The sequence below is a fragment of the Ochotona princeps genome, chromosome 3 (assembly GCF_030435755.1).
Source record: "Ochotona princeps isolate mOchPri1 chromosome 3, mOchPri1.hap1, whole genome shotgun sequence".
Taxonomy (NCBI): Eukaryota; Metazoa; Chordata; class Mammalia; order Lagomorpha; family Ochotonidae; genus Ochotona; species Ochotona princeps.
Window position 1 is genome coordinate 63,947,177 of NC_080834.1, and position 27,377 is coordinate 63,974,553.

Consider the following 27,377-nt stretch of genomic DNA (forward strand, 5'->3'; position numbering starts at 1 on the left):
GCCCTGGCACTCACCAGCAGTTACTGTGGTCTAAACTGGCTGACTTAAAACACACCTATTTCACTTATCACCAATGGGTGCTACATTCCAGACCACCCCAGACCCATCTCTCACACGAACCAGTAATGCAGCAGAAGCTGCAGAGTAGTAGGGGAGTCCCCAAGTTCCCCTACCAGGCTCACATTGATCTCACATTTGCAGGTGGCTGGATGCTGTAAACCAGACTGACAAGGCCAGCCCTTAGCCCTGGCACTCACCAGCAGTTACTGTGGTCTAAACTGGCTGACTTAAAACACACCTATTTCACTTATCACCAATGGGTGCTACATTCCAGACCACCCCAGACCCATCTCTCACACGAACCAGTAATGCTATAGTCTACTGCAGCTTAACTCATACCTATCCTGGTTTTCACAATTGCCAGCAGGTGTTGAAGCCTTGCAGGTCTCCCAAATGTATAAAGTATCCCAAAGTCTTGTATCAACCTCTGTTGCTTTCCCAAGCCATAAACAGGGATGGGAAGTGGAAAATCTGGAACATGAACCAGTGCCCATATAGGATTCTCGAGCTTGCAAGAAGAATTAGCAAACTGAGCCATCATATAGGCCCCTCTTTTTAAAAAAATATTTATATTTCCCTGAAATTGTCAAAATTTAGCACATTCTTCATAGTAATCTTAATTACATTTGCTTCTGCTTTATATACATGTATTTTTAAAAATATTTACTTTGTTTTTATTGCAAAGTCAGAGATACAAAGAGGAGAAGAGACAGGGAGGAAGATCTTCCGTCTGATGATTCACTTTCTACCAAAAGTATATCAGGGTACCCATTTTCTGTGTTATCACCAGCATTTGTTGCTGTTGTTATTATTAGCAGTAGTATTAATATTGGAATGATAGCCATTCTTACTGGCATGAGGGATGATCTTGAGGTTTTGCTTACATTTTTATGAAGGCTAACAACCCTAAATACTTTTTAACTGTATTAATTGGCCATTTGTGCTTCATTTATTGAAAAATGTACATTCTTCTCTCTTGAACATTTAATAACTTGATTTCCTTCTTTTGTGTGTTTTTTTTTCTTGGTTTCTAGAATTCTGCATATGTTTTTAGATAGTAACTACCAAATGCAAAGTTTGGATGTATTTTCCCCATTCTGTCAAGTGTCTTTTCACTTTGTTGAGTTTTTCCTTTGCTGTGCAAAAATATCTTAGATCAGTGTAATCCATTTGTCTTCTTTTTTCTATCACTGTCTCTGCTTCTGCTCTCTTATCTAAAAAGTATTTTCCTAGGCCTATATACTGAATTCTTCCCCAATTTTTTTTCTGTTTCCTCAAGTAATTTCATGGTTTCTGGTCTTAGCTGTATGTTCTTGATCCATTATTAGTTGATTTAAGCTTAGGGTGACAAAGACAAATTTTGCTTCGTATTTTTGCATGAAGGTATCCAATTTTCCCAAAGCGGATTTTGCCAGAAACTATCTTTTACTGGACAGTGATTTTAGCTTACTTGTTGAAAATTACTTAGTTGTAGATGAAATGATTAATATCTCAGTTTCTAACTTGTTCAGTCGGTCCACATGCCTATTTTTTTGTGTCAGGAGGTTTTGATTATAAATGTAACTTAGTATATTGTGAAATCTTGAATTACGATGATCCCATATTTCATATTTATTTGTATTGTATAAGATTATTTTTTGATATTGTCACAATTTTTACGTAGGTACTAATACCTTGAAGTGTTTCATCTAACATTGTTTTTGCTGCATTCCATAAATGTGCATGCACTGTCATCTTTATTCATTTCCATGAACTTTTTGGTTTCCTTTTATATATCTTCTATACCCACTCTTCAACATCTTGTTATTGAATAATAATCTATTATTTTATACACTTTATTATGTTGCTAATTTCCAGCTTCACTTTATTTTTTTCTGAAAATAAACATGATAGGATTTCAATTTTCTAAAATTTGTTGAGACGTGTTTTATGACATGGTATACATCTTAACTTAGAGAATGGTTGATGTACCGATGAAAATATGAATGCCACAAATATGTGATAGAGGTTCCTGAATATATTAGCCAATATTATCAATTGGCTTGGTTAGATTTTTGCTATTTTTTAACTTGACCTGCCCCTAAATAAGAGTGTATTGTTAAAATTCCCTGTTTCATAATTATTGCAGAGACTTGTGTTTCCATTTAAATAATTAACAATTGTTTTAAATAGTTCAGTGTTCTAGCATTGGGACCAAATATATTTACTACAGTTGATCTCTTCATCATTACATAACCCCCATCGTTTTCCTCTTTTAATAGTCTTATCTGAAAGTATATATGGTGCTATATTTAGGAAACATACTCCTGCTCCTTGTTAATGTGTATTTGCAAGGAATTTCTTTTCCTATTTTCTTACTTTCAGAATAAGGAAACTACTGGGAGAGGGCTATTTTTTTTATAAATTTTTGTGACAGTTTATAGACAGCTCTTGTTTTTCTTTTTTTTTTTTTAAAGATTTATTCATTTTATTACAGCCAGATATACATAGAGCAGGAGAGACAGAGAGGAAGATCTTCCGTCCGATGATTCACTCCCCAAGTGAGGCGCAACGGGCCGGTACGCGCCGATCCAAAGCCGGGAACCTGGAACCTCTTCCGGGTCTCCCATGCAGGTGCAGGGTCCCAATGCATTGGGCCGTCCTCGACTGCTTTCCCAGGCCACAAGCAGGGAGCTGGATGGGAAGTGGAGCTGCCGGGATTAGAACCAGCACCCATATGGGATCCCGGGGCTTTCAAGGTGAGGACTTTAGCCACTAGGCCACGCTGCCGGGCCCAGACAGCTCTTGTTTTTCAATACATTCAGCGAATCTGCATCTTTCAGTTTGACAATGCATTCCATTTGCATTCAAGGTTATTATTGATACATTACTAACTTGATCTTGCCACTTTTATTCATGCACTCCTGTTGTTTATTTTTAGCTCTTCCTTGTGTTTGTACTTTGAGGATTTCTGCCTTTATATTGTTCATAATACTGATTAAATTTATCTTTGTGTGTAACACAACTTTAGTTATCATTAAAGTTGACTGAATAGTGACAAATATTTTCTATTTCTGTGTTTCAGAAAGTTTTTGTTTCAGCTCCCTTTAAATGAGAGATTCAGGATATGTTATATTATGGATTAACTATTTTTTTAAGATTTATTTATTTTTCTTACAAAGTCAGATATACAGAGAGGAGAAGAGACAGAGAGGAAGATCTTCCTCCGATGATTCACTCCCCAAGTGGCCACAACGGGCTGGTGCTGTGCCAATCCAAAGCCGGGAACCAGGAACCTCTTCCAGGTCTCACACACAGGTGCAGGGTTCCAAGACAATGGGCCATCCTGGACTGCTTTCCCAGGCCACAAGCAGGGAGCTGGATGGGAAGTGGAGCCGCCAGGACTAGAACCGGCACCCATATGGGATCCCAGGTGCGTTCAAGGTGAGGACTTTAGCCGCTAGGCCACGCTGCTGGGCCCGAATAACTATTTTTCTTTAAGTCTCTTGATGAGAAAGCATCGATTTAACTGGAATTATTTGGAGGCACTCTATTAATTCTTTCTTGAAAACTTCCAGATCTCTTCTTTATGTTTTCCATTTGAAAGCTTAAATATCATGCCATGTTGATTATGTTATCTGACCCTATCTATTGAGGTCCTATGTGCTTTCGGTACTTGATATTCATAGTGTCATCCAAATTAGGAAATATTTCTGCAATTTTTGGAAGTCTTCTATTCTATATTGGTCATCCAATATAAGTATAGTAAATCTCTTTAATCATCAGAAGGAGGAGGAGATGATCACATGTTCTGCCATATACAAGTCCTCAGCCATTCTCTGCAGAGGTCCTTCAACTGCCTAAAGCAAGCTCACAGTGACTGAACACCTCAGTCACTAAAGTGAATGAAGCACAGAAGAGATCTGTGTGTTATCTGTGACTGTTCCTGAAGGACTATATTGTTGTAATAATATGGGGGAAAACATGGGGTGAGGTGGGATGAGTTAAAGGATAATCCCTGTGCCTTTGGGACCTTATCACAAAAAAGATAGTTTTATGACACTCCAAACTTTTGCATTTGGACCCAGTGATTTCCTGAGGATCCTTTGATATACCATGTCATCCTGCTTCCAGTCTTGTACATTCACTGGATCCTCATAGTCATAGCAGCAGGGTACCCAGAGTTATACTGTGCAGCGGAACAACTCTCTTCTCTGAAAGCCCCCTCTGCTTGATGAGAGGTGCTATGTTCCTGGAGCCAGACACGCCCATGACAGAGGATGGTTGATGCTCTGACTTGGTCAGTTGAGTCCATTGCTTTGATGTACTGAGGGGAGTATACAACCTTACATTATAACAATTAGTGGGCACTTGCACCCTGCCAACTCACCAGGGCAACACAGTCAGTAGGGACCTCAAATTAATTCCTCAAATGAAACCCACTCATCATATGTATCCTCTAGAAGCCTAAATTTTCTATATTCTGAGAACATAGGGCTCTTGCCTGCCAGGCTTTTGAAACTTTGTTGGGCTAATGAAAACAAAACAAAACAAAACAAAACGAACAAACACACACTCTCCTCATGGAGTCAAGTGGTTTTCCTTCACCCTGTGAGAGCATCAGGTTACAGTGAAAGTCAATGGAGAACATGCATTTCTTCCATAGACAACATGTTGGTTCAGCGTGGACGGATGCATCTCTTACCCTCTCACTCTGGGAGAACGGCATCCTTACCAGTCATCAACAGTGGCTGTCACTGAAGGCATCTTGCCAGATGCTGCATATTTGCACAGCCTCCACTGTTCCATGGAGTCTCTTCTTTTTGCAGACAGTCTACTGAAAACTTCCCACCAGGTGACCCCTGAGAATATAGTACTTTCTGTGTCTTTTACCATATTGCTGTGGTCAAAATTAGTGTGTCGTTCTCTATTCAATGAACTTTGATCTCCCCATATTTTTTCTATATTCTTAGAAACTTCATTTTACACATAAATAAGACAGGTACATTTTCCAAAATTTTGAAAAGGAAATGATAAAAGGAAAAGCATTTAGATAGTCCATTTCAACTTTCTGTTAAATCACAATTCAGTGAAGAAAGTAATGCATGTAGCAATGTCAGAAATACAATCATTGAAAACCTTGACAGTCACTTTGAAATATTACCTAGCCATTTCTTAAAAATATAGTGCTTAATTATCATGAATTTGAGGTATATAAGAAGAAATAGTATATGATATGTTATTTTTATTAGAACTACACTTTTATGAATTTTAATTTCTATCAGTGATAATTAAACATATCAAATGCTCAATGTTTTACAACATATGTATTCTTTTTTTGTTTTTTATTAAACATTTATTTTTTATAAATAAATTATTACGCCCTTTTCCTAAATCTAGCCATCTTATCAATAACCTTTTTGCATATACTTACAGGCAGTGAGCTGCCCTAGCTTTGTCTTTCTCTTAAATATTTTTTGTTTGATTTTTTTTATTAATTATTTTGCATTATGTGACAGTTTCATAGGCTCTGGGAATCTCCCCACCCCTCCCCACGCCCCTCCCCCTGGTGGATTCCTCCACCTTGATGCAGTATTACAGTTCAAATTCAATCAAGATTCTTTCCTTGCAAACATATACCAAGCATAGAGTCCAGCTACTTATTGTCCAGATGGGTTGAACAATTTCTTGGGGAGACCATCTCTGGTCCGAAGTTAGAGCTGGTAGAATATCATCCCAGTCAATTAAGAGTCCCAATATAACATCAACAGCAATTTGCAATATTATGGAATTGACATGGTTTTGAGTAACCAGTATGTTAAAAAAAAAAAAAAAAAAAGCAAGTTCTTAACCACAACCTCTGATTAGCTCATTGACATTTCAATTTTAGTTTATATACAGGACTGGCTGCTACATTCCTTAAAATGGCTATAAGGTACCATTCAGCTGTCTTGTGTCTATTTCATTTTAGTATTTAGCCATTTGTTGTGTTGAAGTATAATTTTGCTGATTTTGGCAGATTTTAGGATAATCTAGACTGGCTTGTAACTCTAACTAGACATTTGTTGACAATTAAGGTGCAGAACATTTTTTTTGGGGGGGGGGTGTGCAGGAAAATCCTCAACACCATGGTGAGGAGTGACTAATCTTTGTGTCCCACCCAGCGAGGCATGAGCCAATCCATGCCAGCTCTTTCCTGTCAGATTCCAAGCTCTACTTTTTGTTGTTTGTCTATTTATTTTAGGTTTTTTTAGTTTGTATGATTGTTTGTTTGCTGTGAGGGGTTTTCGAAACGATCCCGATGGTCATTGCGAGGGAGGGTGGGGATCCAGAGTTGGAGCCAGGCTCGGACCAGAGAAAGCTCTCCTCCCTGGTCCTGAAGGACGTTTATTGTTCTTCTGTTTCTGCGGACTGCTCAGGGCTTCTGGTTGTCTTCCCGATGACATTGGTTTATGCACAGTAGTGTTTGGACTTCTTCCATCCCCTGGGGAAGCTCCGGTTGGGGGTGGGTGACGTCAGAGTACTCGGCCTCCAAGGGCATCCAATTCCCCGTGGCCTCCTTGTTTCTTGCAAGCAGCATATAGTTGGGTCCTGATATTTAACCCAGTCTGCTAATCGGTGCCTTTTGAGTGATGAATTTAAGCCATTTGTGCTGAGGGTTAATATTGAGAAATTATAATTTTGCCGTGCCACATGCCTGTGTTTTTGAGGTTGTTGGTAATTGATTGTCGTTTCTGTGGATGGACTTTATTGAGATCTCCCAGATTGCCATCCTTGCTAATGGCTTGCTTCCTTTTTCTCTGGGAGTAGCGCATTTCTAAGGAGATTTTGTAAAGTTGGTTTTGTGTTGGCATATTCTTCTAATTTCTCTTTGCTGTGGAAGTATCTAGTTTCGTTCTCGTATACAAATGAAATCTTTGCTGGGTAGAGTATTCTTGGTTGACAGTTGTTCTCTTTCAGTACTTGAAAAGTTTTATTCCACTCTCTTCTTGCCTGAAGCGTCTGTTCTGAGAAGTCGGCAGTGATTCTGATGGTCCTGCCCCTAAATGTAAGCTTATCTTTGGTTAAATGTAAGCTTATCTTAGGATTCTTTCTTTGCATTCATTGGAGGGTAACTATTACCACGTGTCTTGGGGAGGATCGTTTTGGGTCAACTCTGTGGGGAGTCCTCTGGCCTTCCTGAATTTGGATTGGGTTCATGTTCCTGGTATTTTGGAAGTTCTCCTGCATAATTTCCTCAAGCACTGGTTGTATGCCTGTCTCTCTTTCCACTCCTTCTGGGAGCCCCATGATTCTGATATTTGACTTCTTGATGTTGTCGTTCATCTCCTGGATCGTCTTGGTCGCCTTGTGTAGTTGTGACTCTAGTTGGTTAATAATCTGCCTGCTTTCATTCTGGGAATCTTCCAAGTCGGATATCCTGTCTTCTGCTGCTGTAATTCTGTTGGCTAAGCTCTCAACTTTGTTCTTCAAGTCTAGGATCTCATTTTTGAGTAATTTTGTTTCTGTGATTATGTGATTTTTGAAATCTTTGAGCTCGTCCCATCGTTTTTCATTGTCTCTGAAGAGTTTTATAATTATTTTTCTGAACTCCTTATCAGAGATATCTTCAATTTCTTCATCTGTAATCTGTGCGATTGACCAGGCTTTATGGTGGCTTTTTGGGGTGGCGCTAGCTGTTTCTACTTCACTAATTCTCTTATTCTGTCCCATACTTGTGGCCCAAGGTGTTGCTGGATTCTCACCCTTGACCTCTGTTGCTGCCTAGTGGGTGGCCTGAGGTCTTGCTGGCCTAGGTTTTTGTTTTCCTTCTGGACCAGGGAGTTTTTGTTTTTTTGTTTCGCTTCTGGGTTTCAGGTTTCAGCGCCTCAGGTTTCAGTGCCTAGGCGCCTGGGTCTCATCTCTTGTTTTTTTTTTTTTTTTTTTTTTTGCTTTGTTTTTTTGTCTGAGGCACAGGATCTGGCGGACCCCACTCCACCGCCTCTTTCCCCCAGACTGGGTTGGCCCAGAATTTAGATTAGCTGTGGTCCTGGGGATTTCACCCTCGCTGCCACAGCTGCCAGCTACTGCACTTCAGGGTCCTAGCGCCCTTCCGGTACCGTGGCGTTTCGTTATGGGGGAGTGTGTGCTAGGTAGCCATCCCTGTCTTTGCCTGGGTCCCGCCAAGGTTATTAATATCGCCACCAGTGCTAGAGGTTTCAGCACTCCTGCAGTTTCTAGCCTCCACTGGAGGGGCTTTGTGCAACGATTTCCTAAAATTGCCTGTATATCCTCTGGTTAAAATTCCTGTGGGCCTTTCCCCTGCTGGGTTCTTAACTCACCCTTTTCGAGCCAACAAGCCGCGCCGCTAAGCTGACTGCCGAGCGCTGCCTTGGTTTTTTTGTTGTTGTTATTTTTGGTTGATTCTCCAGATTGTGTGGATCTTGTTGATTCCTCAGTGTCCTGGGCGGTTCGCACACCTGCTTATACTATTTTTAACTAGACTTGCTCCTTCTTCTGGCACTTTTTGGCCCTCTCTCTCTGCCTTCCTCCTTACATCAACCCTCCATGGTCGGCCATTTTTTTGAGTTCAACATATGTATTCTTATTAACAGAATATTAATGATAAATTTAAATTAGTCTCATAAAGATTAAAGACAAATCTGTTTCCAAAAAGAAGCAATAATGGATTACATGTAGGATAGTCGGAGACATAATTTAATGTGTCTCAATTCTCACATATACCATAACTTAAACTGCTAGAGTGAGATGATAAATATTATTTAATTAATTATATAAAAACAATTTCTTATGTAAAGAAACAAGTCTGTATGCATATCTAACTGGAGGAGAATGGTAATGCTTAAAGTATGTAGATAAATGTAATCAGATATCACATGAAATGTCTATTTTACTCTGATATAGAGTATGCCTATTATAAAATATGTAAGATTGAATATTCTGCAGTTATTTATAAACAAAAATCAAACATTTTACTTAAAGGGTAAAAAACTGTTGCCAGAAAATTAATACTAAAAATAATCTCAACATGTGCAGAGAAAGAACAACATCCAGAAGGAATATTTTATGTATGTACTTTTATGTTGGAATACACAGTGTATATACAAATAAAATTCTCTTTACATACATGATCAAGTCTGTTATCTTTCAAATGTCTTAGTATTGGCTTATAGTCTCTGCTGTAGTTTTTTCATGTGTATATGCATAAGCTACTTCAAAATATTAATGGAAAACTAAAATGAAAATATTTTTATTTTATTCCAAAAGGACTCCTGAAATCCACGAATTCTAAAATCCTATGACCAAAATTAACTTATGTTTTGATTCCAAATTTTCAAAATTTGGAGTACCATTGTATATATACTATTGTGTTAGCTTGTAAAAACACATAGCAAGCATTATAAATCTTTTTTTTTCAGGTAATAGTCTTATTAGTTTCTTAGGTGTAGTAAATATTTTAACGTGAAAAATATCATAAAATTCTTTATTGAATGATTGTAGTAATTTAAACTATAAATGTAAAGATTAAAATATAACAAATGGAGTTGTAAGCATGTAGGAGTTTTAATACACTTAAAAATACATTGAAAATGTGCAGTCCCATGCAGTCCTAAAGCTATTGCCACACTGTACAAAAGTCCCATGCCGTCCTAAAGCTATTGCCACACTGTACTATTGCCACTACTAGAGTTCTTGATCTGCTGGCCGCCAGGTCTGAGGGCTACCCAGACCTGTCTTGGGTGGAACCTGTAGAATGCCACGTTGCTGCAGTCGATTGAGTCAGAAATGAGTTCACTCCGAGCTCAGCATATGCTCAGTCCTTTCCCTTGCCTTTGCCTTCTTGCACAAAATGGTGCCCAGTTCAGCTATAGGGGGCTGACTGGGCTGTGAAATCCTCCCTGTTCTCGCACTGCCCATCTGGGATCTGCTGCTCTGTCTCTGCTCCTGGTCAAATCAAACAGACCAGCAGGAAGGACAGTTCTTTGTCTGGGTTTACCTCCCAAGCTCCCAGTGAAAGTCCCTTCCCCCCTGGTTGCTGGTGGAGTTCCAGCTGCTGGTGGAGTTCAGATTACCGTTAGCTGAATGCTGCTGGAGTTATCAGTCACTGCAATACCACACCATTGTGTCCGCTGCTTTCCTGTGTCTGTTAGTCTCCAGGAACCCCTCTGCTGTTGTTCTCTCCTCTCCTGTTTCCTGGAATATGTCCTCTCTGCTTCATCCTGATTAAATGTTTCTCCATCCACTTAAACGTGTCCTAGCATTCCTGTACTCTTTACATTGTCCAAATCATTGTACTTCACATGCAGATAAAGTTAATCATTAATCACAGTCATCAACAATGTTAATGCAAGAGACGTAGGAATCCTCAGTTCTCTATATTCATCCATTCCGCTCCTATTCTTTATTCTGCAGGTTCTTCAACATTTACGAATTTCCACTAAGCCTTTCTTGAACCTCACAGGCTTGATGAAATTGTCCTTCTGACTTGTGTTTGCCAGCTGTCATGGTTCAGTGTGCAACTTAAGCCTCTGTTGTTCACTATAGTAAATCCAGGTAATGAAAGACACAAACTTCTCAAAAGCACTATAAGGCTGACATCTGTCAAGATAAATGTTGTACAGTCAGAAAGGGAGAGGGTTTTGATGGCTAAGAGTTAATCTAAGCATTTCATTTTAGAACAAGTTAGATGCCTTATTAAAGTACAGAAATTGGCCTATTCTAAAATTACATGAAAGTGAGATTTAATAGTATGTTCTTAAAAATGAAAAAGTTCCTTTAAAGCACATTTGTATGCTGGAAGATCAGAATTAAGTTCCTAAGCCTATTTCTTGAAATATATATGATTTTTATCTATGTTATTTACTTGATTTGTGTTTTCAACTATAATATTAATACATGCCATTTAAATGAAATATACATAGGTAAAATAACAAATATGGCTAGCACTATTGATTTTATATAAATCTAACAGTGATATTTAGGTGTATCTTACACTATGATATTTCAAATAGCTTTACATCAAACCAAATTTAAGAGTACATGTCTCATTTTTCAATAAAATTGATATCATAAATTCCCTATGTTAACCACATACTTTAAAATTGAAATGTTAAATTGAATTTTTTCTGTCTCTTGTTACTGACAGTGCTCACAATGAACTCTAAAATCAATGCAGACATGATTGAAAAGTAAGTTTTGATATTAACCCTTTTCTGTTGGTCAGATCATACCCCAGGTAATTGACATGCATCTTCTCATTTAATCATAGTAATCACTCTTGTCTGATTATACATGAACAATGAAAATTTAAATCATTATAGTTAAAGAATTTCCTAGCTATGTAAATATTGGTATCACAGCAAATTATATTTTATTTCCCATAAGCTATAGATAATGAATTAACAACTAGAGGTGTGACATAAAATATTGAAGACAACCCAACTAGTGTAAAACAAAGCTAGCCTAAATTCAATGCTGTAAGAATTTAGGAAATTAACACTCATAATAACATATGGTATCGATCACAATGTAATTTGCAAGTAGAGTATTCTTTTCCACCATACCATTCTATTGATCCATACAGAGAACATTGCAGAAAGAGAATGCTGATCGTACAGGAGAGAAAAAGCCATTTTGTAAGAATTAAAAGACTGTCTTCATTCATTACCTTTGAAAACAACTAGGAATCAAAAATGTGCTTGTGATGCAGTACAAACAACAATAACAAAATAAACCAGACAAAATGGAAAAATACACCAGATGGTCAGTCCCTGCAGGTGAAAAATGAATCCCTGCATATAAAAAATGGACCAGAAGATGCACTACTGACAGAAGTAGGTTTCTTGTGATTGTCTGCTCAGGAAACAGTTAAAACTGACGGAAATCCATCCTCCACATGTACTGTTTTGGATTTTTCTATATAAGTAAGCATATAATGATTGAGACCTATTGTGTGTTTAAGTGCATTAATAAAACTTAGAATAATAAAGAAAAGAAAACACATTCTGTTTTGGTTCTGGAGCATATTTATATTTCTATATCCAGAAATGAATTCCAAATAGAAAGCAAAAAAAGTTTAAAAATGCAAAAATTATGTACAATTATTGAAATTAATCTAATTCTGCCTTAGGATTATAATCTTGAAAAATATTTTAAGCACCTTCAAAACATTTCTATTTAATTTAGTAAAAATAAGAACATGAAAAAATAAGTATGTCCTTTTATTTCATTTACTATGTTCAGTAGGTAACATGCTAACTTTATCATTATAAATGACGTTAAATGCATTTTTAAATTGTTCTGAACATTATGTATTCACTTAAAACAAGCACCCTGTATTTGACATTACAGAGTGAAAAGCATAGTTGTTAAAGTCCTTATGAAGTAGATTTTATAGTGTTATTTAATGAAAGCCCTATGAACAAAATTTCAATTAAAAGGTGATTATCATAATTTTAAAATATACATTATGTATATATGCTGAATTAACATTTTGGTATAATTTTTGAGTCAAATTGTGGTAAAATATTTACTTCTCTGTAGCCACAAGATTCAAACCTTGATTTTTTAAGCTTTACTTATTTTTATTGTAAAAGCAGAGAGAAGGAGAGATAAGAAAGAAAGATTTTCTGTCCCCTGGTTCACTGCTGAAATGGCCACTACTACTGGAATTGAGCCAACACGAAGCGAGGAACCAGGAGCTTTTTCAATGCCTCTCATGTGGATGCAGGTTCCCAAGGCGGGCTAGATTGGGCTAGACTCCAGCCCCCACTGGTTCTCATGAGAGCCAGGTTGGGTGTAGAAGAGTCTGGGCTAGTCATTGACTTCCGCTGAACCACGTGAAAGCTATGTCTTGATTGCAACACCCAACAGCAAGAACCAAAATGGGTGTGAGCTAGTGAGCAAGGCTACTGTTCTTGCCAGGACAGGAGGTAGACAAAGTCAACCTGGAGCAAGGACCCACTGGTGTGCCCGAGAACTGCCACTAGGAGGACACTTGGAAAACTCTTTTATCAGCACACAGTCCCTGCAGGTGAGCAGAAGAATCAAGGCAAGGAGTAGCCCAGACCATGCCAGGGTATAGTACCCACCGGCATGCATGTGGGGCAGGTCTGGGAACGGACCAGTCTGGGCAAGTTCATAGCACCCACTGGCAGATCTGAAAACCAGGACAGGGGGCAGAAGGAGTCAGAATGAGCCACAACACCAGCCAGTTCACACTAGGACTGGGACAGCAACCAGACTGGGTTGGTTTAGGCTGCAGCACCCACCAGCATGAGCTGGAATAGGGGACAGGCTAGACCAGGCCATGCTGTGCAAGAAGATTGCATACACTGAGGAGAGGTGAGTCATGCCAGCCTGGGCCCAGGGTCATGGATCCCAGGGGTGGGGGATCTGACAGGACTCAGGTAGCTTGGCTTAGGACCTGGAGCCCACCTGCATGGTGGGGCCAGGTTTCTGAGCCCCAGGGACTGGGGATCTGGTGGGGTTTGGGTCACCTGGCCCGGGTCCTGGAGCCTGCCTGTGAGGTGGGTGTCCGGTGTGTAAGCCCAAGTGGTGGTGGATCTGGAGGGACTTGTGTCACCTAGCCAGGGTCTTGGGGCTGAAGGGTTCATGAGCCCCGGGGGTGAGAGATTCGGCAAGGCTTGGAGTGCCAGGTGGGCTCATCTGCAAGAACATGTCCTACTTGGGAAAAATTACAGAGCAGTGGACACAGGCCCTGTTATAACAGGAGAATATGGCAGCTCAGTTGGTTCCAAAGCAGAAGAAGAACAGAACAAACTGGACAATTAGCCCAGTCAAATGATAACAGCAAAAATCTTGTTAAATGGAGACATGAGGCTTATTATGTTAGCCAAAGAACACTGGAAGGGTGACATTATTCTTGGATTGGTGATACCAACAGCATTTCAGAACTATTCAGATCACTTGAGCAGAACTCTCAGAATATGTACACAATTGAGAATCTGGGTTGATACGAGTTCTCCCAATTTTCCCTAAACCTCTATCCTTCCCACCCTGATAAACCATGCAATTATTATGAAAAATAAAATTTGAAAAAATTGCAAACAAGTCTCGTGTTTTTGTTTCCTCTAAATTCTCAAGATAAAATTAGACTTGGAGAATTCAATCAAAGTTGCATCACCTAAAAGTTTAATGTATGTGTTTTTGCTACTGATGTATAACAATATAAGTCTGATGAATGAGAAAATAAAATCTTATTCCCTAACTTATTTCAGGAATTGACAAGAAGAATTTCTTACAATTAGATGAGAAGTTACTTTAAGTGTTATGTAGCACTATATTGTAAATTATTATTTTTTTGTACTATAATGTATATTTTTCTCATTCTTTACCTTTACTTTTTTAAAATATTTTATTGCTAATGCAGATTTACAGAGAGAAGAAGACGCAGGGCAAAAGATACTCTGTCAGCTGATTTACTCCCCAAGTGGCCACAATGGTGAGAGCTGAGCTGTTCCAAAGCTAGGAGCCAGGAGCTTCTTCAAGGTCTCCCATGTGTGTGCAGGGTCCCAAGACTTTAGGCCACCCTCTACTGCTTTCCCAGACCACAACCAGGCAGCTGGATGGGAAGTGGATCAGCTGGGACATGAACCAGCACCCATATGGGATCCCAGTGGATGCACTACAGTGATTTAATCAGTAGGCTATCACACCGGACCCATTCCTTTTGTTTCTGCACTCTAAAATATTTTCTTATATTCCTAGATTGTTCTACCAACAACTGTATCTTTAATGTTCTGGATTGTTTTTCTTTCTTTTAGAGATTAGTAAATCAAACCCAAAATTGGCTGTTGACAGGAAACAAAATAATGATTATTTTTTCCTACCTTGATATAAATCAGAAGCAGAAATTCAATGTAAGGGACCTATATTCATTATTCTCTGTTGCTACCACTGTGATTATTTCCCATTCCTTCTGGCATGGTGCTTATTAAATAGCAAATGCTTCATAGATACTACATTTGGAAATAAAACTATAGAGGCTTGTTCAACTTTCTTTCCATACATGCTAAAATTGCTATTCCAGAAACAAATTACTATTAATCAATGTTTATTGGGCATTTATTATGTTTCATATTCATTATTAGTGTTTAATGTTAGCAGAGAGTAGTTAAATATAGATTCAAACCCAAACCATCCAGATTGACACTAATTTCTAACACTGCATAGTGCTATTCTTTAACATTAGTTATTAGAATGAATATATTTTTGGGGATTCCAAGTTACTCTATTAAAATATCCTTTCCAATATATAATTTCTAATATTTGTTGTAAAGAAACCAGGAATAGTAAAACGATTCTGGTATGCAATTCATGTTTTGAGTTTATTCATATATTCAATGAACAGGAAGTCTGATGCAGAGTCAAAAAATGGTTGTAAAACCTGTAGTTGTCATCTAGAAGATGTTCTAGGTTTTTGATACGGAAATTATCAGACACATTTCTTACCATCCTGTAGCCTCTATTTCTACATTTATCAAATAAAAATGACAATGATAAAGGTCTCTTGCATTGACAATTTTCTGCAGATTAGTTGAAAAAGAAAGTGAAAAATATGTGATAATCTGAATCAATACAAATATGAATAACCTTTGTTTAAATCATGATACGTATGCTGGGATGGTAAGAAGCTAAATGTTTCTTTTAAATATTAATATGACACTAATATATTTCCCGTGAGATTCCTGTGTTTGTAAGACAGCCTTGCCTTGCAAGTTTATTTAAGCGTGGAAGGCCCTCCTAAACATAGCTGCACCATCTACTGGATTCTTCATACAATCTAAGTGTTAGGTCATAGACAGGAGACTGCTTGGAGAAGACTCATGATGTATTGCTTTGGATCACAGGTAAGTCCAAGAGTCTCTATTCATCTTAGGCTGAACAGAATCAGTCAGATATTCCACCTTATGTAACTGAGTGTGCAATCTAATTTTCTTGCAAAAAGGAAATAGTAAAATCACTTTGGATGAAAATCTAGCAGTAACAGAAAGAGCAAAATATTAAAGTAGAAACCACTTAAATTATAAACTGTCTCCATTCCACTTAGTCTTTTATTTATTTTTTAAAAGTATTTTACGATACAGTTCGATAGGCTCTGGAATTTCTCCTGCCCTTCCCCAAATCCCTTCTCCCAATTAATTTCCCCTCTAGTACTGCAATAGTGTAGTACTTCATAAATAGTCATACGTCCAACATTCTGCTACTTCTGTATGTTCTGACATTGTAGGTGTGGTGAATAGCAGAGTCCAGCATGCTTTTGTCAAGGTATATGTAACAGTTTCATTAGGAGTCCATCTTTGATTTGGAAGTAGAGATGCATACTGCATTATATCTTCAAATATGGATATGTTATTCTCTATTACATAGTTATTCTCATTCCCTTAAAAGCCATAAAACAAAATCAACAACAGGAAAAAAAATAGAAAATTAACAGCAACATGAAGTTAACTCACATGCTTCTGAATGACCAAATAAATAAATACATAATTATTCTTAACAACTGATGATTTATTGTTATGGTACTAGAGTGCAAGAGTGCAAGAGTCAAGCTAGTGTATTCATAACTACAAATGGGTAGAATACGTGAAATAATATTAAAAATAATTTTGATATTCTAAGACTACAAGTTTGTTAAATCTCTCATTGGTGATCTCATTTAAATTAACCAAGCAGCAGACATAAATATTCAATAACGTGAAATATCAATGCACGTTCTGTCATTTTCCGTGGCGTAACATTTTCCAGAGCATAGTATAATATCTTAATCCAAATGCAGAAGTCAGGAAGAATGGAACATAACAGTCATTAGTCTGCAAAACCAATTGAGTTGTGTATGTAACAAAATTTTCCATTGCTTGGCAATTCACATAACAGCGTTCTTGAAAGCAGACACCAGGCCTTCAGCAGAAATAAAATCTACCAATATTTTGAACTTGTAATCCTCACTCCTTAAAACTATGAGAAATAAATTTCTCATCTGATCCAGCATGTAGTCATCTCTCAAAAGAAAGACAAGTGGATCTCAAGACTCCAGCAGTTTCATGTTGCACCTTGCAATCAAACATCCCGTGGCCCACTACTCCATACGCAATTACTATGTTTTTTACCTTTTACTGAATCATAGATATATAAGAAACAATATGATATGTCAGTTTGGGTCTGACTTCTTTCACGCAGATAACAGATGTGAGATCTACCCATGTTTTGTGTGTGCTAGTTCATTTTCAATGTTGCAGGTTAGTATTCAATGCATTTATATTCCAATATTTGTGAGCCTATTAAAGGACATTGGAGGAGTTAGAATTTTTGAGTTATCACGAGAAGATTTTAGTATCCATGAACAATTTTTCACATTATCTTTTTTGGCGTACTTTCTATGTTGGATACCTAGGATTGGACTTACTGGATAATATCTGTTATTACAATTTTAATTTGTCAATAGCTAATAATTTTAAGCATTTCCTCATGTGTATATGTGGAAACTACATATATTGAGGATGCATTTATTTAAATACTTTATAAATCTGTGTATTAGGCTTTTTCTTTTCTATATTACTTAGTTCTGAAAGTTCTTTATATATTCTGAATACTGATAAATTGTTACAAATATTTAATTCAGATACATTAGCCTCACTAAAGCTTATTTATTCCCTTTTTAAATAATGTTATTACAGAGCAAAAATTACATGTTTTTTGTCTCATATACATGAAGTTTTTATTATTGTATCTAAAAGCCTGTTGACTAACCCAAATTTACAAGCATGCTGAGATATTCATACAAACGTTTAATAGTTCACACTTTACTTTGACATAAGTGAATGTTTTTGTAGTATGGTTATGTCCAAATATGCAATTGTTTCAGCATCACTTTATCAAAAGATTATGCTTTCCTTCATTGAAGTGAATTTGAACAGTTGTCAAAAAATCACCATGTAGATTTTTTTAAAAAAGGAATATTCTCTCTCTCTCTGTCTCTCTCTCTTTCTGTTTCTTTCTCTTTCTCTCTCCCTCACTCCCTCTCCCCTTCCCACTCTTAGTAAAATAGCCAAGAAAGGGGCATCTTCAAAACTACTCTACCCTAGCTAATCACAGAGAAACCCTGGTTCTATATCCACGAGAAAAGGCTGGATGCGAAGAGTGAACTCACTACTTTCAGAGGAATGTAAGATTCTCAGAACTGCTGCCTGGCTGGTGTCAGAAAATCCTAAGCACCTTCAGAAACACTACATATAATATGATTCTAAATGGTGACAGATTTTCTTGCTCTAAAATTGGAAAAAGCAAATGAGCCAACAGTCAGTAATTGTTTTAGGTAAAAATAGCCCTAATTTATTTATATGAAAGAGACTTATACAGGTACAAGGACAGGCCACAGAGATAGAGAGAAAGAGATAGAATCTTGCATCTGCTATTCCAAATGGCCACGTGCGTGGAGGAGGGCCAGACTGAAGCCAGGAGCCTGGAACTCTACACAGATCTCCTATACGACTGGCAGGGGCCCAAGTGTTCAAGAATTCACTAACACTGGAAGCCAGTGCCTCAGGAAGGAAATTACCTTTGTGCTTGACAGTGAAATCACAATACACAACTAAAAAGCATTGATTGGGTCTTGTCATCTTTGATTTTATTTCTTTTTTTTAAAATTTTATTTCATTTATGTCATGTAATGACCCAGGTAAGAGAAGAAGACGACATTCCATAGAGTAGGACAAATTGGCAAATTGGTGGAAAATAAAACCAACTTTTCAAATCCAAATACTTCAGGGCCGTGCACGTTAGCTTAGCAGCTAAAGCCCTTGCCTTACACTTGCCGGGATCCCATATAGGCGCTGGTTCTAATTCTGGCAGTCCCATTTCCCATTCAGCTCCCTGCTTGTGGCCTGGGAAAGCACTCGAGGATGGCCCATTGTCTTAGAACCCTGCACCCACGTGGGAAACCTGGAAGAGGCTCCAGACTCCTGGCTGGCTTTGGATTGGCTCAGCTCCAGCCATTGCGGCCACTTGGCGAGTGAATCATCGGAGGAAGATCTTCCTCTCTGTCTCCTCTCGTCTTTGTAAATTTGACTTTCCAATAAAAATAAATAATATGAAAAAACCCTCAAAAGCAAAATTCAAATTTGAATTAAAACAAAAAGAAAAAGGCATTTCAGCAAAGACATTTCAGCCAAACAAGTGAATTAAATGATGTTCAACAGCATTAAAAAAAAAAAAGCCAAAACTTGAAGTCAACTAACACACTATTAGATTTCTTCCATATTATAAATTACACAGTTATTCAGGAAATATGCTGTCATTTCCTTTCACAACTTCATTTTTTTAAAATATATTTTTTTAATTACAAAGTCAGATATACAGAGAGGAGGAGAGACTGAAAGAAAGGTCTTCCCTCTGTTTATTCACTCTCCAAGGTGCTGCCATGGCCAGAGCTGCGCTGATCTGAAGCCAGGAGCTTGTATCCTCTTCCAGGTGTCCCACACAGGTGCAAGGTCCCAAGGCTTTGGGCCATCCTCCACTGCTATCCCAGGCCACAACCAGGGAGCTGGATGGGAAGCGGGGCTACCTATATGAGATCCCTGTGCATGCAAGGCAAGGACTTAGCCACCAGGCTACCATGCTGGGCCCATCTTACACAACTTTCAACTACCATATAACTCAGCAAATTCTTTATTTGACATTTATGCCAGAATTTTTTTTTTAAAGAATAACTTACGTTCTGAACAAGCATCTTTACATTAATGTTAATAACTACTATGGTGATCCAAAGTAGAAAGTTTTCAAGCATCCAAAGAGTTAATGGTTTAACAAACAGTGATGCATGTCTCAGTATGTGCAATACCAAAGAAACTACTGATAAAACTACCAATATGGAAGAATTTTCAGAGACCTATGCTGAGTGTAAAGAAGCAAATCCCAAAGTAGCATATTTATTATTCCAATAATGCAATATCTTGAAATGATAAAATTGAATAAACAGAGAAGTCAGTTGTCAGTGTTGAAAGCAGGTTTTCAAGGGAATCAGAGATGACTATAAAAGAGAAACATCAGACATGTCTATGACAAAGAAATTGTTCCATGCTTGATGTGTATCAGTGTCAATATCAAAATCTGGGTTCTGACATTAAGTAATCATTTGATAATATATTACCATCAGAGGCAGGTCAATGAAAGAGATGCAAGCTCTGTCTACATACCTGGTACTTTTAGAATACATACTTTGTGAAACTACGATCATTTTAGTTTTAATAGCTTACACCTTGAACAATATCACCTTGTATAACTATATTTTTATAGTATATCTTAAAATGGGATAACATGAATTCTCCAGTTTTGTTCTTATCATCATGGTTAGCAAATGCTTTGAGATGATTACCTTATTTGTAAATCTAAGATTTAGACTGTCAGGCTTTCGTATATGCAGGCAAAAGACAGATTTGGGAGACAGAAAAATAACTTCATCGCTTATGGCTCAATCGGTAGCATGATCTTCATATGTGTGCTTTTCTTGCCCCTGAGTCCCACCAGGATGAGCAGACAGACACAGATAGTGTTTTGGCTGCAAAGATAAGCAAACTTGAACTTCTGCAATGGAAAAATTCAGAAGAAAAGTTTCATACTAACATACCTTTTTTTAATTTGAAAGAGGAAAAACTGGTCACTGTCTTCTAAGAGTATGGGATACATGGTATCTATTTTTCTTTTTTAAGATTTATTTATTTATTCATTTATTTAATTAGAAAGTCAGATACACAGAGTAGAGGAGAGACAAAGAAAATCTTTCATCTGTTTGTTCACTCCCCAAGTGGCCTCAAGGGCTGGAGCTGAGCTTTTACAAAGGCAGCATCCAGAAGCCTCCTCTGGGTCTCCCATGCGGGTGCAGGGTTCCAAAGCTTTGGGCTGTCATTGATTACTTTCCCAAGCCACAGCAGGAAGCTAGATGCTAAGCAGGGCCACCAGGAATAGAACCAGCAACCATATAGGATCCTGGTGCGTGCAAGATGAGGACTTTAGCCACTAGGCTACTGCTTCAGGCCCCACATGGTATATTTTGAAATATGTCATGGGACAAGTGATGATATAATTCCTGAAGAAATGTAAAAAAAATGCCCTAATGAATTAACTCTCTTTGTCAAGAGTTACAGTTCAATTTTGAATTTTGTAAATCCATTGAAGGATAAAATCATCAGTCTGTATTTCCCAAGGGACACGTAACAGTAAATACATGGGTAGTTACATAAAATTCAGGATTCTTCCTTCTGATAGGAATGGCAATATTTTCTCTCTCTTCGTTTTCCATGGCTTTGATTCATGCCAAACAAGTTCTAGATCCAGTAGATACCATTGTATTTCTATTTAAGCCAATGGTTAAAATTAAGATTCAAATTTGTAGTCACCATTAGAAACCCTGGGGTACAATTGAAGCACTGTGTTCACGTTAGGCAATTCAGTGAAGTGTGAATACACATCCTGAGAAAAGCTATTACCCTGACACACATCGTTGACCTACTTTAAGGAAAGATGAACTATTTTTGTGAGCATACCCATTTTCTTTCAACAACCAAGGCATTAGTATCATCTTATCTTATTTTGTGAACTCATATTCATGTATTGAAAAATATTTCATGTCGGGCCAAGCCACAAAGTCTTAACATGTAAAGCACTCAGCTTGACAAAAGCTCAATTGTATGTTAACAATTGCTATTCAAAATGAATTTCAATTACATTAGGTCAGAAGTCCAAATTTACAAAAGGTGGTTAAATGGAGGCCACCGCCGATAGAGATGGAAGCTCCATTCTTTCAGAGGTTAAATTTGGATATATATTCAGTCGTACACACTTACTTCATCTCTAATAATTCTATTTTAATATATGTGCTGTTTCAATATCTGTGCTGTTTTAATATATGTGCTGCCATAGCAAACACACTTTAAGAATATTCCTAAAAGTCCATGAAGATGCAGATTCTTTTTGTGTAAAGCATCAAAAGGACAGGAGTTTATCATTAAGTTATTAAATCATTGGCCTTTTAAGATTGCTTACACAGTGGATTCAAACTACTTGGCAAGGAAATAAAACACATTTGTAGACACGTATTTATTTATTTAAAATACACAGAACCATAGATTAAATAGAGACAAAATACAGATGTTTCATCAGCTTAGTTCACTCCCTAGTAGCTTACAACAACAGAAGCCAGGCCAAGCCAATGAGGAACCAAGAACTTGGTTGTAGGACCTGGTGCGGTGACCTAGGGATAAAATCCTCGCCTTGAAAGCACTGGTATCCCATATGGGCTCCGGTTCTAATCCCAACAGCCAAACTTCCTTTCCAAAGCCTTGGGACCCTATACCCACGTGGGAGACTTGGAGGAAGTTCCTGGCTCCCGGCTTTGGATAGGCACAGCACTGGCCATTGTGGTCACTTAGGGAGTGAATCAGCAGACAGAAGATCTTCCTCTCTGTCTCTCCTCCTCTCTGCATATCTGACTTTCCAATAAAAATAAAATAAATCTTTTAAAAAAAAGAACTCTGTTGCAGCTTCTCACACAGGTGGTTTAGACTCATTCTATTTTGCTAAATCAACTGCCTTCACAGGTGCATTATCAGTGACCTGGATTAAGCAATGGAGAGCCAGGTCTTGAATGTTGGACTCTGGCTTCCCTTTTGGATACCATGCCTATTCTCTAACTACATCATTGTGTCTGGTGTTTAAGCCACTCCTGTGATAGAAGGGCATTTCTATGATATCCATAGCTGTTGAAACTGAAGTTGCTTAGTTTTCAACAAATCTGTATGGTGAAAACTTTTGAATGGCTTTGGGTGGACACACAAAATTGTCCTCATGCACCTAATTCTAATCTTCATACTTACCATTGTAGAGTGGCTTTCATTACTACTACAGAGGCTTTGCTTGGTATCCCACAACTAAAACTGGAAAGAATTATTGGCATTTCTCATAAGGTGACTGAATTTGGGTTGGAGGAGGAGTAAAGGATGGTGTGATATGAGGTAAACAAAATGTCAGTGCCATGAATGAGACCTTCATGATGTTAACAACTGTTCAACAACTGCTCAGAGTTAGCTAAGTACATGCTTGAACAATCAGTTCTCCTCATTTTAAATCAAAAGTGATTTATTCTTATTTGATTTCATTCAGTGGACATTATCAAAGCCATGATCACAGCGTCTTTTTGTTAGGGAAATGGAGTTTACTGCCTTATTTTTGTAATAATAAAATGTTATTCCTCCATCCTAGCAGGAGTCGTGTCATTATTCAAGCAGTTTGCTTAAGGCCTCCCCATTTCTCTTAGACTCATTTAAAAATTGCAATATTAGAAAACTGCAGTTACCCTTCCCATAAGAATGTGTTCAGTTCTGTTTTTGACTGTGTTGTTTTGCTATAACCAGAAATTTTGATAATTTATAGTTTGTAATACAGTTCTCTTTTTTCTTTTTAAATTAAACTCTATTTTGCACCCATTATCAGTTAATACAAAGTGAAAGAAAAGTTTCTCATTTATATCCTTCTTCTGCATAGATGGAGTACCCTGCTTTTGTAAATATTACTTCTAGTATGGATTTTTGCTAGTCAATGAATCTATATTGATGCATTATTAATTCCTATATCCATGTTCTACATTGTCATGGACTTGGGATATTACACATGCTATTAGTTTGAAAAAAAAACATGTAATGACATATGACTAACATCATAGTGTCATACAGAGTGATTTTGCTATCCTAATGTACCCTGTACACTGCTTTCTCATCCTTTGTTCCAACTTAATAACTGCATTTATAGTAAGTTTTTCACTGTCCAGAATGTCAGATGGTAAGATATTAAATATATCCTTTTAAATTGATTTAGTGTACTCAAAAACACACATTTAAATTGTTTCCAGTTGACATCCATCTCTAACAACATTTCTTTCGATAGTAACTTTTTTAAAGATTTATTTTATTTTATTTTATTGTAAAATCAGATACACATAGAGAGGAGGCGAGACAGAGAAGAAGATTTTCTGTCCGATGATTCACTATCCAAGTAAACGCAATGGCCACAGCTGAGCCAGTTCTAAGCCAGGAACGAGAAACTCTTAAATGTCTCCCACACAGGTGCAGGGTCCCAAGGCTTTGGGTCATCCTGGACCGCTTTCCCAGGCCACAAGCAGGGAGGTGAATGGGAAGCAGGGCTGCTGAAATTAAAACGTCGCCCATATGGGATCCTGGCATGTTCAAGGCAAAACCTTTAGCCCGTAGGCCACCTGACTGGGCCCATAAGTAACATTTTATCCTCTCAATATATCACATTTGATTTATCTGTTCATCTTGTGAAACCCATGCTGGTTTTGTCTAGGTTTTGACAATAGTAACATAGCTGTTGTGGTGAATTCTTCATCCAGGTTTTATGCACCCATATGGGATCCAGGTATGTTTAAGTCAAGGACTTTAGCTGCTACGCTATTGCGCTGGACTCTCAAATTTTTCCTTAATTATTTACTTTTCAGAGCCCACTGATTTTACTTTATATATTTTGCCTAGATGATTTTTGCAACTTTTGCTGCTGTTGGAATGAATCTTAGAGGTAAAATAGAGGAGGTGGGTTGGGTTTCACTCTGTTAATGTAAGCGATTATACTATTGTAATGATATAGGAGACATCAGCAGGGGGAGGGAGGTGTTTGGGGAGCGGGGGAGGGAAAGTCCAGATCCTAGGGAACTGTATCATTAAATGATAATAAAAAATATTGCATTGCAAAGATTAAAAGAAAAACTATAAAAATGTAGAAGGGTGAATGGGAAGATGAGTCAGGCGAGATGTATCATTATGTGCTTAAGTCTGTATATGAAATATGTGGAATGTTTTCATCTTATATAAAAGCATTTTTTCAAAGATTTGAAAATTATATAATTTCTGTGGAGGCCTTTGTGCTACGATGGATTTTAGGGCTCTGGATGCTGCGTGCTGTATGCAGTGCTTGCCTGCCGTTGTGTCTTATCTCTGCTCATGAGCTAGTTTCTTGCTCAGGGACCTCCTGGGGACACTAGGTGATGGCTGAAGCAATTAGTTCCAAGACATCCATATGGGAGATCCACACTAATTTATGACTTTTGTCTTTAGACTGGCCCAATTCCTGCTTGAGGACACTTTAGGAGCAAACCTGTGGAACGGAATTCTCAATCTATCTCAAAATCCCTCTCCCCTCTCTCTTCCTCTTACAAATAAACAAAAACTAGCAAAAATGGAAAACATGTCCTTTTTTATGCAACACGTAACTGCAGTGAAAGCTTTAGCTTCTCAATTTACATTTGCACGGAACGAAAACTCACTTAGGCGAAAAAAATACCCTAACACTGGAAATTGTTTCCCTTTCATAATTATACATTGGTAAAAAAAAAAACCATCCTTGCACCACTATTCATGTAGTAGTCAGCAATGAGGTTGGCATGCTAAATCCATATTTTGCTTATTTTCTAGCAGTCACAAATGAAAATTGAGCATTTTAATTACCTTCCACTTGTATGTCTATTGAACCTTGGCAGCAGGCTTTTACTGATTCCTAACCTGCATCTATAACTATTTTTGAATCTATGTGAATCATGTTATACTAATAACACCTCTGACAGTAATTAAACATTACATAATTAGAGTTCCCTTTCATTTTATTTTTCATTGATACTGATAAGCCTAGTTCTTAGTATATGCAGCACATTTACTTGTTTGATGATAGAATTTACATAATTACTCTCATGATTATTAACATGTGATTATTTGCATACATACAAACCGGGTGATAAGGCTTATGATTAGCTTTCTTTTTTTTTTGCATTCCAAATACATGCAGTAAAATATCGCTTTTAAGTTACTTTATGTTACATTGCACCATCAATATTATGTGATTCATTTTTTTTTTTAAGATTTAAGATTTCAAGATTTATTTATTTATTTTATTGGAACATCAGATATACAGAGGAAGAGCTTCCGTCTGTTGGCCCAAGCGGCAGTAACAGCCAAAGCTAAGCTGATCTGATCCAAAGCCAGGAGCCTGGAGCCTCTTCCTGGTCTTGCATGACAATGCAGGGTCCCAAAGCTTTGCTATGCTCCACTGTTTTCCCAGGCCATAAGCAGGGAGCCTGATGGGAAGCGAGACTGCTGGGATACAAACCAGTGCCCATACTGGATCCCGGCACAGGCAAGCTGAGGACTTTAGACATTAGGCTACTGCACTGGGCCCTATATGATTCATTTCTAATAACTAATCTGTCAGCATAAATTCTGGCTGCATTCTGTTCACATAAACCCTTGTTGATTTTTAAATTGGCTTATGTTGTGGTGTGTAGAGTTGTAGTAGTATTGACTAAGATCGAAAGGCATGTATCAGCCACTGAGTTCATCATAGAGAATTACCATATTGACCAAACCTTCTGATGCTTTTCACTACATATCAAACCTGTTTGACCATTATACTCTCTACAAAATATTAAAACTGTTCTCTTCCTGAAGTACTAATTTTTACATATGCCGTATAAATGAAACTATATAAAATATGTCCTTGGATCTGCTACTTTGACTGCAAAATACACATGAGACGTTCCTATGTGTCTTGGGAAAGATAAATTTCTGTTTTTCAATTCCTTATTTTGTATCCCCAGCTGAGAGAAAGCTAAGTGTTTTAAGTTTTTGAATTAATAATACTGTTACTTCAAATATTTGTGTAAAATTTTCCATGTGAAGGTTTTTTTTTCTCTTCAGTAGGTGTATATGAAAGGAATGTCTAATTTATGTGGTGCTTTTTTGTGAAATTTATTCATTTTATTTGAGAATCAGAGATATAGAGAGAAAGCAAGACACATACTCTCTCCCATCCTTTATTCCTTCCCAGAGAGAGAGAGAGAGAGAGAGAGAGAGAGAGAGAGAGATTAGAGATGGGGTTGGGCCAGATTGAGACCAGGTGCAGGGAGCTTCTTGTGGGTCTCACACATGTCACCGTCCCCAGCACTGGACCACTGTTTTTCTGAGGCTGCTAGCAAGGGACTAAACTGGAAGCAGAACAACCAGCATTGGTACCAGTGTCCGCAGGAGTGTTGGCATCAAAAGTGGCAACTTCACCTGCTAGGCCACATTGCTGGCAACTATTGTAAATACTTTTAGACACTGACAATTATGTATATTGAATCATATCCCTAATTTAAACATAATATGTTTAAACTCTAGTCTCTAGTATCTCAGAATACTGTCTTATTTGAAAAAACAAGTCTTACAGAAATAATCCAAGTTCAAATGAAGTCATTTTAAGGGAGCCCTATTTCATTATGA